Genomic DNA, 13,446 nt, shown 5'->3' with positions numbered 1-13,446 from the left:
TACTGATGAGCGCGCCTGTGAGATGCACCGGTCTCATGGGCTATCTCTCACGGAGGTGCGGGTATTTTCTTAGCAATGTTAAAACGCAAATCAACCGATCACTTGTTTAGCATTCATGTAAACATTACATTCAGATTCACCAATCGGGGTGAATTCAGTTAGATTGAAACAAAAGGTGAGCATGTAAACAATGGATGGCGACCGCAGAAAGCAAAAGCTGAATCCCGGACATTTTTGTCGATCTCGACGGCCGGACATGTCCGGGAAATAGAGTATGGTAACCCCTACTACTCAGCTTTCTTCGTCCCTGTTTTCTGCAGGTTTCTGCCGTTGAAATCAAACGCACTCGCACTGATCTGTGATAGGTCTGTTAGCGCATTAGGTCCAACCCCCTATGGGCGGGTTTGAAAGGGTGGATCTAGTGCTTGTAGTCTTAACAGAAATCCCCCCCTCTTACACTTCCTCCTACAATGACGCAAAATGACGATTTTTGCGTCATTGTAGGAGGAAGTGTAAAGAGGTAAATACAGATTTCTCTCGTCTCGGGGGAAAATGAAAAAATGTTGCATGACCATTCAATAGTATGACTGGGTTTCTAACAATGCAAAGCTTAATGCAAATGGGTGAAGTGTCCCTTTAAAGCTCAAATATAAACTTTTAATAATAATTAGTTTAATTTTTATAGCGCTTTCCCCAAGATTAAAGCGTTTTACAATCAATAAACAAATATATAAAAAATAGGACAAATACAAGAAACAATACAGTATACACATCAAACACCACAGACGATCATGGAATCTGAGTCAAATGCATAGTCCGGCGTGAAAAATATACAAATATCTGACCAATAGCAAAGACCATAGACTAACACAAGACGCGTCACTCATATTGTTTTGAATGGGGAAAAGTGGTGGAATAAGTCCTGCCTTCTAAATAAGAGCCAATCGTGTCCCTGCAGCTGCTGTTAGAAGCTCCGGTTCCTATAGAAACAGTCAGACACTCGCTTCCACTGCGCATGCGCATTAGCTTGATCCAGCCTGAAAAATTACATGATTCAAGTGTTTAGAAACAAAATGAGACAGTTGTTTTCATATTTCATTGGTGACTTGAAATATGAAATTTAATCGTAAGCTTGGCAAACAGTTTTGAAGTATTTGATATTTCCCAATTCAAAGAGATAGGAGCTGCACTTGCATGCCCAAAAGGCATTTCAAAGATGGCCGCCGAGTGAAATGACTCATCTTAAAGGGACTTTGCCAACAGTCCAAACAGAATGAGCAGTAGAGTAAAAATGAAGTAACCAGAGTAGTCCCTCATGGAGTGGATTCACCAAGCAACCCACGTCGAATTGCATCTCGAATGCCATAGAGCCCAAATGAGTGCAAACGCTGGGACACCAAACAGCAAATGGGAACACTCGATGATGACGGCCACAACGCCACTAAATCCTCTCGTCAAAGGCGCAGATACTCTGTCCGCAGCAACCACGCTGCACCGTCAGGTAAGCAGGCCGGTAGATTCAGGTAGGCCGGATGAAACAGCATAGCAAGCGGCAGAGTGAAGCACATCAGTGTGAGAAACATAAAAAAACGTACATTTTAAACAACAAGACAAGACCAAAATAGACAGCCCCGATGTGAAACTCGCAGACAGTACTCACACTGGAAGTCACTCTTTTTTTTTTTTTTTACCATATAGAGTCAAAAACGTACTATTCAGCCATGATCTCAAATGTGCCGTGATGCAGATTGTTCTTGAAAGTTTCATTTAAGAGCTAAATGTAATGTTCCTCTGCCTCAACAGTGATCTCCTAAAAACTCGTGTCTAACTTCAGAGTGGCTCTGAAGTAGAGGCCAGCCTTTGAGAATCTCTCTTTTTTTCTTTGATACCTTCTCTTTAAATAATGCAGGGAACAGAAATCAGATGAATGACATTATGGATGTCAGTAGTGCAGTAGAGGCGATTTTGACTTAGGACATTTTGACATTTAAGGAATAAGCTTGTTCTCCTGAGAGTCCCTAGAATGCTGTAAACCCTGCAAATAGGTAATAAGAACAAAAAAGTCCTGCAGCTGAAAATGTCCTGAAGTATTCACACCTGACAGTGACAGTGATGGAAGAAAATAGGCTTACTTTGGGGATGTGGTCGGTACAGATGTGCTTCAAAGGGAAATGCCATCTTCCTTGCCGCTCTCCCAATTGTCTCCTGAACCTCTCGGGTAGGGACACACAACCACAGGTGGCAAATGACTACATCAAAGTGTGGCTTTAATCAAACTTGGCTTTTTGATCCTGCCATTTATTTTAATGAGTCTTGGCTGAAGAAAAGGAAATCAATTTCTCTCGTTCTTGATGTCTCTAAGAAAGAGTCTTCATGATGCTTGTGGGTTCATTTTGGACGTATTTGTTCTGTTTCATGTGTGCTCCAAAAAATTCCTATTTTCCATGCAGCTGTTTCATGGTGGGGCAATCTAATTTTGAAATACATAGCGCTTGCGGTGTATGACAATAAAACAAATCCGCCCAGTCTACAGGGGCATCAGGTGATGACAAATGTCGTGTCTTTCCCTTTTTACAAAGACAGAGGACACTAAAGAAGAGTCAGAAACATCAATTCAGGAACGGGTCACCGTGATTTTGCCAAGTAAGACATGATCCTGGATCATCATATTTTGTTGATCCTGGAATAACATTCCTGTCCCAGAATTTTGTCCTTACCCCTAAACCTAACCCTACCCATAACTTTTCCCTAAAATCAGAGGGAAATGATAGGTGAATAACACTGATGTTGAAAGCACCTCACCCTGGTTATAAGCCTAAACTTGACATAAACTGTAAACTTGTCCCTCAAATCTGATTGGTTGATTATAAAGTTGTTCCAGGATCAACAAAGATGTTGATCCAGGAACATGTGGTACTTGGTGAAATCACGTTCACCTTCAGGAACGAAAGAACTTGCATCTTTTTAATGCTCACATTACACTTATATTCTATATATATTATAGTATGTTCTCCTGAGCAAATCGCTTCGCCATCATTACATGACTCCACCCATTACTTTTGTCTTAAAGTAACATAAAGTAACAACACTTTATACATAACAACAAGCATATGAAAACATTATGTATGCTATATTTAGCTTTTCACAGTTCAGAAACATGAATTCACAGTACAATGTAAACCTGTTTTAGGCCATGATACATTAACAAGCATCCAGTACCTCTATATCTTTAAAAAATCTGTGTCATCAGTGCTAGACACGTAACACAATTCTATCAGTAGCTGAAGCTAATAAAGCACAAACAAATACGGTATGTGCCAGCTACATTGGCAAGTAAATAAAGTGTAATTCCCTTGTGTCTTTTACAAGTGGAACATGCCACGTGGGATCGTTATGGTTCTGATAAAAATGGCTTTGGAAACCCTAAAAAAGAAATAAAACTTTACAGTAAGTTTAAATTTCTTAAAAACATATGTTACCACATTAAGTATCAAGACTAAATTCAAACAACTTTTTTTAGGTTAATGCAGGGGTGCCCAATCCTGCTCCTGCCGATCGACTGTCCTGCACAGTTCATCTCCAACCCTAATCAAACACACCTGAAGCAAACAATTAAGGTCTTCAGGATCACTTGAAAATTAAAGGCAGGTGTTTGATTAGGGTTGGAGATGAACTGTGCAGGACAGTCGATCGGCAGGAGCAGGATTGGGCACCCCTGGGTTAATGTATTAATATATTACTATTCATTGATCATGTATGTTAATAAAAGATTCAAAAATATCATTTTTGAAATTAACATTAACATAGAATAATAAATGCTGTAAAAGTATCGTTCATGCTACTGTAGGACTGAAAATAATCCAAGATATTTGAAATTAACCAAGACATTTGCTTTACTGTTTTCCACCCCCTTTTTCTACCACAAGGACCATTTGGAGTTCCTAAAGGCACATATAGTGATCTAGGCCTGTAGGTCAAGATGTGTGTACCTCTTTACCCCCCTCTCTCTCTCTCTCTCTCTCTCTCTCTCTCTCTCTCTCTCTCTCTCTCTCTCTCTCTCTCTCTCTCTCTCTCTCTCTCTCTCTCTCTCTCTGGTAACATTTTACATGCTGGGTAAGATTAATGGTATAAGTTATCATCATCTCATACATCTATTTTGTAACTATTTTAAGTGTAACCATAACCATATTTTGTCATTAAACCTTTTCAATTACAAATATTGTGCTAAATAGTTTTGATTTGGTATTGACTTTGAAGTGCAACAAATTGCAATACGATATTGTCACTCTAGCAACGCTCTCCCACATATTAAGCTGTTGTAACTGTGCTTATTTCCATCGTTGGTATAAGTAGCAGTGGGTGGAATAGCCAAGAAATGTACAGTTTTCTACCATCTTGCTAATAACGTTTCTTTAGTCATTCGGCAGTCTTGCAGCTTGAACCCCTGCAGGAAATCATTGTTAACATAACTGATTTTAGTGTCACCAAGAACCCACACAATCAGACATTTAGATCACAGACTCAAATTTTACCCCGGATCCACGTGTTTAGTCTTTTAACACCCCAGTGTGGTAAGCATTCAGGAAAACAGATGGATTTTTACCACGCAGCAAAATCTCTCCCAACTTGTAGGGAGTTTCACAAGTCCATGAATTATTAAACACCACCTGCAGCAAATTCTGTTCTTTTGTCCAACTGTCCGAGAGTCACAAGTACTGTTCTTCAGGCTTTATTTATGCCCATAATGAAGTTGTATGCAGTGCAGGGCTGTTCTCTGAAGGCGTCATATCCCACTGGACAAACACGACAACAGTTGTTATACCCAATTGAGTCCTTGGCCAGTGAAGCATATGCCTGACAGTTTGTGGGGAGCTGTGAGCATGATCTTCAGGCCAAGCGGATGATTTACAATTCATCAGCCAGAAAAGATTCTGAATGGGATCTATAATCAATTTCATGTAATCAATTAATCATTGAATCAAATGCCTCAAATGTCACTGACTTTATCTACTACCAAACTGGGGCTCTGTAATATTTCTATTAGAGTATTAAAAAGGGTAAGGTTTGAGTAAAAACTTCTCAATGAGTAAATAAGTAAAACATTAAATGTTGTCTCAAACTGCAATAAACCATCCGGCTTGCCTGGCAGGTGTGCTCCGTTTCACATTAGAATTTCATTTCAGAAATCAGAACAAAATAATAGTGGTGTCTACAAAATTATAGAAGAGAAAAGAGAATGTCACACTCAGTCATTCACATTCTGTTGGTAAAAAAAAAGAAGGAAAACAACAACATGCGATCCATCAGAAATGCATTCAGCACTTCATCATGCAGACAAACTGCTCTGGGACAAAAAACAGTGAAATAGAGCTGCAGAAATCATCAGAATCATGACAGGCTGCCATTAGCCGAGACGACTCTGTCTGTTCTGTCATTATGAGTCAGGTTTGCCGCCAGCCACCTTTTGTTCTCAGGCTGCCCAGCTCTGCTGCATCAAAGGACGATGAATGACCTCATTACACGCAGACTGCAATATCAGTATCACCAAACAAAGGTTGCCTCCAACATTCCAGCTTCTTACATCACTGGTAATTTATGGATGATACAGGTAAGTGGGGCTTCTGGTTAGTTTGATTTAAAAAATCTGTTTTGTACCAACGAATGTAGGACAGGATTTGGAAATGTTGATGCAAAAGCCAAAATTTACATTTCAATGAAAAGACGTATTGCTTAGATATTGCCGTTTTCCTCTGGCCTAGATCCAACTGCCCTCCAAAACTGCCCTCAGTAGATCTGTCTCCCAGGTCTCAACAGTCTACAGGGTGAAAAGTTAAGGCACATGTAAGAAACGATGATGAATTATAATTTTAACTGCACGTACATTATGTGGGTTTGAGAAAAACACCAGGGGAAAACGAGACTAGACTAATATAAAAGAACGTGTGGGTCACCTAAGGCAAGACTTAGTCATTTTCTCCTGAACAGATTTTAAGCACACTAATAGAATAACGTGAAGACGTGTTGATATAACGAGAGAGATATGCCCATGGCAGAGCACAATAGAAGCAGTTTTAAAGTTGGCCAATTGGTATGCTAAAGACCGAGATGGTTTGTAACTTTGTGCGAGACCCAAGGGGCATATGAAAACTAGAGTTTGGCTGCCGCAGATGTTGTGTGTTTAGGGCACTATTAAAGCTGTGGGGGATTAGATTTGCATATATGGAAAGATAAATAATAATGTATAGCCTATTACCTGTCATTTTGAGGGGTATATTATGGATGTTAGTTTATATACTCATATAGTAGTGTTTGGCTGTTGTAATTATTTATTACACAGCTCTCCAGAAAGCTTCTTTGTCATTTCGCAGTATTTATCAGTCAGAAGTCTCAGCCTCAGAAGTCTCAGCCTCAGAAGTCACGTCCACGGACCATTGGCTGAATGTCTTATGCTTAAGGCGCACAAAATGGGAAACACTTCAAGAGTTTCAAAGTTGTCATCTGATTGGTTGAATTCTACAGGATTTCTGGGAGACGTGTGTGTTGCTTTCTTTAGCGGTCTTCTTGGAAACAAAGTCGTTTGTGAAGCCAACCCCCCCCCCCCCCCCCCCATGGAAGAAGAAAGCCGCTGTGTTTACAACTGTGACAATGACCGCTATCAGAAACAACTAAATGCTGGATTTTGAAAAGTATGTGAAGCTCATGACATATACCCTTTAAAAGATGTCAAAGAGTTTTACACGCTGGTCTGTTATTGTAGGGACATCGACATTTCATTTTCACGCCACTAAACATGACGCTGAACAAAACAAACTGTGATTGGTTGCTTTAAATTTCAGTCAGATGGCCTCTTGGGTCCTTTGCCAATGAAAGCTGCGGTGGAGTCCAGACCTTTTGCTATCAGTCTGAAGATCTGGTTACGCAAGACTAGATATTTCCTAATATTCACTGTCCATGCAACGCATGGCTTGCATGTCTCTCATATCACATCACAGACTCGCTATCTCATTTCATAGAAACAATACTTCTGCCATCTTGAATCTTATCGTTATCGACTGTATGAAAATGACTTCGTCGGACTTCAGTTTTAATATTACTGCAATGTTGTTGCAGTGTTTGCCTTTTTGCTAGGCCAATTGTTTTGTACATTTTAGTGGTCTAAGACAATGAAGACAATAATATCAATTTCTAAGATTAATTTTAAGATTAATTCATTTCCACTTATATATTTATTTGGTGAGCAGCCATGTAACAAGCTGGGTAATGTTCAGTTAGCAAGGTCATTATTGTAAAATAAACCCCTTCATGGTGATACAAGACCCCATGTGCTCCACGCAGGGTTTATTTTGCAATAATGTCTGGCAGACTGTACATTATTCCTTACATAATCTATATAGCATAAAAATCTACATTTTTGCTTTGCTATTGGTTCATGATTAAGGGTTAAGTTCAAATACAATTCACCTCACCTCATTTAGCTTCACAGTCATACAATTTACAACTAATGACCTCCATGACACTTCAAGTATTGACTCAAATTCAGCTACTAAATTAAATTTCTTCCCTTTACTCAGTTACAACAGAATTAACCTCAGTGGAAAGTACTCATGACAAGGTAATATATAGCCTTTTACTGACAAAGTAGTTATGATTAACTGGCAACGTGCAACTTAGTGTGACCCACACTAGACCGCAAATAAACAAAGACCCAAATGTTCTCTTCACTGTGAGACAACAGAGCAAGCCGTCAAAGCTCAATGCAAACCTCAGGAGGAAAGGACTAATATGTGTCAAGCAGCAGCAGCCACTCACCCATGCCCTCCTCCAGAAGTAAACAGCATGATGCCAAATAGCATGGCAAGCTGGAAGACAGCACTGAGTGAGTCAAAACAAATGAGGTGTTTCACTCCATGAGACCATGGGAGGATGAAGATAAGCCCATGCAATTCAAATATAGCCATCTGGAAAGCGTTTCTTGTCATTTGAGTATTTTGGCTGTAATAAATTACTCATTAGTGTTTTAATCTGTCACCTTGTTTCACTGAATGCAAATTGATGGTTTATTTTCAGGAGTCATCAAGCTCCACATTGTAAAGAATCCAAGTTGCAAAATAGTCTCCCAACAAAAGGAAACTGAGCAAATCCCAAAAAAAAAAAAAAAAAAAAAAAAAAAAAAAAAACGATTGTGCTTATGGAGTTAACATTTTGGAGTTAGTTACATGCAACATCATGTAGAGCTACCTCAGACAGCACGGGCATTACTTGCTTATCATCATTACTGGGGCACAGGCCCTCCATCAAAAAACATGTGCCCATATTTTGATACTCTAATGGATATATGGATATAAATTGTCATTGTCTGCATAGAGAGTCGTTCACAAGCTGCATGTGTAATAAAGAGTTGCTTCATTATTGATGACATTAGCAAGTTTTGTTTCCTACAGTGAATTGTCCACTTCATCCAGTGCTCTTTCTGTTCTCCATAAAATATCCTGTTACCATTTCGGTGTGAGAAACCTCTGCAAATGATTCAGTGCATGAGTAAAGTGTCTTAATGAATCCACTCGAAAAGCAAACCTTTTTGCAGACCTGCTTGACCAATTAAATAAAAAGTAGTGTTTTCATAATGCCAAAATTAATCGGTACAAAATCCAGTAAAATTCCACAAAATAAATAAATTTATTAAATACGTATCCTAATAACAATTATAACTAAGTGATAATAATTTCAACATTAGCATATATATTTTTCAGTGTGAAAACACATTACAAATAGAACAAGGAGTGTTAAAATGATCTTACTAAAGACTTATTAAAGCTACTAAATTTCTACCAATGCTTTAATGCACATAACTATTTAGATTGTTTTGTCCTGTTATCACTGTCAATTAATGCAATTTTAGAGAAATGATTTAGAGGATTTACTCCTGCATTTGAATGTGTTTGTCACTCCTTACACTTTGCAGTGTACAGCTGATCGTAAACACACAACTCTGTTTATAATCTTCATAAACAGACAAGCATTTATCAGAATACTGGGGAACAGTGTACTTTGTCAGTAAAAAGGGTCTAGCGACGTCCCTGTAAGACAGTGAGTACTTTCAAGAACCTTGAAAGCAACAGCAAACAGAGGAATCATTACTGTTTGGTTGGAATTTTCTCCAATCTCTGTGTTGTCCCTGTCTTTGACATATCAGCACTGCACAACATGATTGTTCGCCATAGGATTCATCTTATTGAGGCATCTCAATGGATATGTCCATCCTCAGAACTGACTGCCTCAGCAAAGGCAGAGGAACAATAAAGGAAAACACAATCTCATTCAGAGCTGTCTGACAGCGCTGGGCACCATTATACATCACACTTAGAATGGGCACATTTACAGGAAGAACCTGAAGAGGGGGAAATGGGAAGTCGGGCCTGATGCACAGGGCCATTTGTCAAATCCCTATGATGCTGGCAGAAATCTGATTACCCGAGATAATAATGGAGGTATCATGCTTGGACCCAAGTGCACACAACAGAAAAAGGTCTCGGACTGTGAGTTGCTAAATATGTGTTGTGGATGACGCTTGCCTAGAGGCATTGCAGCTCGGATGGACTGTCCTCGTACCTTGCAGAGCCGTCGAACAGGTCTTGTATCTGTTGTCAGAGGTCTCCAGCTTGAAGAATAGACACAGCACAGGGAAGCTGAGAGAGTCTGATTTGCCAAGTGGACACAGAGTGAGGACAAGCCGCAGAAAATCACCACAGGAACTCTCAGCTTGAAAGGAGAAATGAGACACAGGATGTGACATTGAAAGGATAGAATGAATTGAAATCTCCCCTGAAATCTTCTACCTCTAAATGTTTCGCAATCATGTGAGCGAGAGACAGTTTTCAGGATACCTTTGCTGGGGATATTAACCAAATCTTGGTTCTGATCTCACAATGGATCTCCTGGTTAATTGCAGACTTTAATGATAACCTTTTTTTTCTTTTCTTTTTTTACAAGTGGCTGTCTCTCTTTTAAAGGATTATGTCCTTATACGGTAACATCCGATATTTCTTTGTGTAATATACAGATCTTGAGAGATTGTTAATGACGCTTCAAAAGACATGCCGGCAGAGTCTGAAATGGGGATCAAGATGTGACAACCATATGTATGGGTCTTCACCACAGCTGAGGGCTCATTTGACCTACGCTACGCTAAATGGATATTTAGCAGCACGACTACTTGAATTTGCATTAATCTGTCATTTCTGATCATCATGCAATTTCTGATGCCCCCACGGGCAGATGTCACACTGAGGGTAAAGTCGCAGTGAGACAGAGAAACACATGAGCTGCTGTAATCACATTACCATATGTAGAATATTGCCTACATATTGCAGCATTGCAAAAGCGATCCGAGTAAATGCTTTGGAAATACTTCAAAGCTGCTTCCTTTTCATTGTTCTACAATATTTAGTCAATACATAAAAGAAAGAGGTCACAATACTGGCAAAAATTACAGAGAACTAGAGTTACTGGACTGTTGCAAAGCATCTGGTGTGTGGCCATACATTATTTATGCATCATTCAGTAAATCCACTCTGTCGTCTTTATTTCCATGCAACCTTTCAGTTATGTATTCACTTTATGCCTGCAGCCTTCAAATTGGCTTACTTTCACATGTGACACCTGCAACCTCTGCCTAAACTGTTTAATAAAATGTGTAGCTGTTAGATTTCACCTATTCTGATACAGTCACACAAGAGAGGAATTTCAAAGCTTCATTTTTATGGCGAATCATGCCCAATTTAAAATCTATCACAAAAAGTCATCATGAAGGGCAATAAAGTAATTGACATGGGGGATTCATTGCCATAGATGTCATTGGGTTATGATAATCTTTTATTGAAATTTTAAAAGAGAGCAAAGTGGATGGGCCAAATATACTGACAATATAGAGAAAAAAATGCATAATTTTATGGATAATCATGCACAATTTCAAAATCACATCATTATGTTTACACAAAAAGACACTAAACTGCACTGAAGGCACTCAAATATAGATGCATATACTCTAAGCAAAATAGTTTCTAATTCTTTTGGAAGCACTCTGACACCAAGCAGTTTTGCATAGCAGCCAGTCAGTGTTTGGAAATGGGAGATAATTGCTAGCACATGCCATTTTTGTATGCAATACAAATCAGAGATAAGTCAGATAACCTTTGAAGGAATATTCAAAACATTAGTTGCTCTTATCTATAACCACCCTGATATGGAAATCATGCCAATATCGTTCCTGGACAAATGTTGAATTGATTGTGCTGGCCTGCCTGACAAGCGTCCAATAAAACATGATGCCATAACAATTTCAAGTCCACAAGAGAGCCTTTGCCAGCTCATTCAAGTAGTCTTTCTCAGGTAATCAGATATATTGAGATGAGCCAGCATCCATCCTTCACACTGCTTGGCTTGAAGTAATCAAGACAGCTTGTTTCCATGAACCACGGAAGGTGCAGCATCTTTATTTTACCAATTGCGTTAGCTATGCGTCCCTTTCTGTTGGAACTATATTCAATCATTCATTCAGCTGTGTACTTATTTCCTATGAAAAGTTCAGAGGTCAGCACAATAACAAAGCAAAATTATCACCATTTTAAGTGGACATAATAGAAAAAAGAAAACAAACATCAATACATATCTAAACTAGCAGGATTTTTGTTTCCAGGAGTATTGTGGCTCACTAATTACCTCAGAATACAAGGTCAATGGCCCTCTATAGACCACAGGATTACTTCATTACAGACTCCTAGAATAGTGGATTGGGACGTGGCCCAAATAAATCCAAATAAATCATTTGGTAAATCCTCTTGTGACCCCTTAAAAACACAGCTGAAGTAATGTGTATGAGTAATCACAGGAGTTTTAGTCTTTTGAATTGTAAAAAGTCCACAATGACCGTGTAACATATACTGAATACAATTTGCTGAATACTTCTCTCAAAGGAATAGCTCAACCAAATTATGAACAATTTCTTGCCACTGACATTTATTAACACTTTTGTTCAAAAGTTTGAGTGTACCATGGAAAAAAAGGCATGCAAGTTTGCAACAACATGGCTAAGTAAATAAATTTTTCATTTTTGGGAGACATATTCCTTAAAGATCAATAGACTGCTTGCACAGTTCCCTACTGTAAAAATGATTGTAATTTTAAAGGGGTGGTTGATTATGATTTCACTTTTCTAACTTTAGTTAGTGTGTAATGTTGCTGTTTGAGCATAAACAACATCTGCAAAGTTATGACGCTCAAAGTTCAAAGCAAAGGGAGATATTTTCTTTTAAAGAAATAGTTTTTTAAAGGGACGGTTCGGAGTAAAATCAACTTTGCACTATGACCTCAAGCCAAACACCCCCCAGAAGCCTTTTTTCCCTTGGTCGAACATTATTAAAGTTAGAGCTTATTTAGAGAAATCAGCCGGATGGCTTAGTGCAGGCGCTAACGGATCCAAGGATGTATCTCGTAAATTACCCCACTAATAAAGCCCGGAATGGAACCAAACTTATACAGTAGTAAAAATAGGTTCTGTACTCATAAAATGAGGCGTTGGAAAGTTTGTAAGTACATCAGGAGTTCATTTAAATAACACTTGCCTGACGGCTCATGCTACTGCTAACCAGGACGTCGACGTCACTTCAGTGGTTTGGGAAAAGCCATAACTACTGTAATTGGAGATGGAAACCTGTGAAATACTGTGGAAACCTGTGAGCAGATCGTGACTCAAAATTTGTTTCACTCAATGGTAACACCATCATCGCCAAAATGAACCTGAAGCAGTCAGGTGGTACAGGTCAGTACTCTTTAAGTTGTTTATGTTCATTATTATTGTAATGTTATGTGCTATGAGACATAGCAGTAGTAGTTTAGTAGTAGTGGTATTTTTAATGACGTTTTGCAAACTCTGCTGTGTGTTCATGTGTTTTTCATGTACATGAGATCCCACCCTCTGAAGGAAGGGTGGGATCTCATGCTTTCAAAGCTAATTTGCTATTGCTAGCCACTCCGAAAATCCTTTAAAGGTAAATTCCTGTATACAGGGAAAAACTGTAATAGATCTAACCTTACATTTTGTGTAATTTTATAGTAAAATACTGTTAAGTGTACAATTTTTGGAAGTAAAAAGAACAAATCATTTTATAATTTGCAGTGAAAATCCATAAACTGATATTTCCAGAACTCCCTGTGACCCTTCACACTTGATGGTTTTTAAATGTAATAGGCTAATTATGTTTCTACTAAGTTTTTTTCTTATCAGTTATGTAAATCAGGGGTTTATGTTACATCTTATGTTGCTTAATGAATGTTTATTGCATTATTTTAGTGTTGTGTGTTAGCGTGATGGTGTTTTGTGTTTGTGTGCATGACACTGTGTGCACCTTCTATATATTAGTATTTACCTCAGCTTGTGGAAAAGCCACT

This window comes from Squalius cephalus (genome assembly GCF_949319135.1).
Source record: "Squalius cephalus genome assembly, chromosome: 3".
Classification (NCBI taxonomy): domain Eukaryota; kingdom Metazoa; phylum Chordata; class Actinopteri; order Cypriniformes; family Leuciscidae; genus Squalius; species Squalius cephalus.
The sequence above is the reverse complement of the archived record's forward strand: the minus strand, read 5'-3'. Positions refer to the sequence as shown.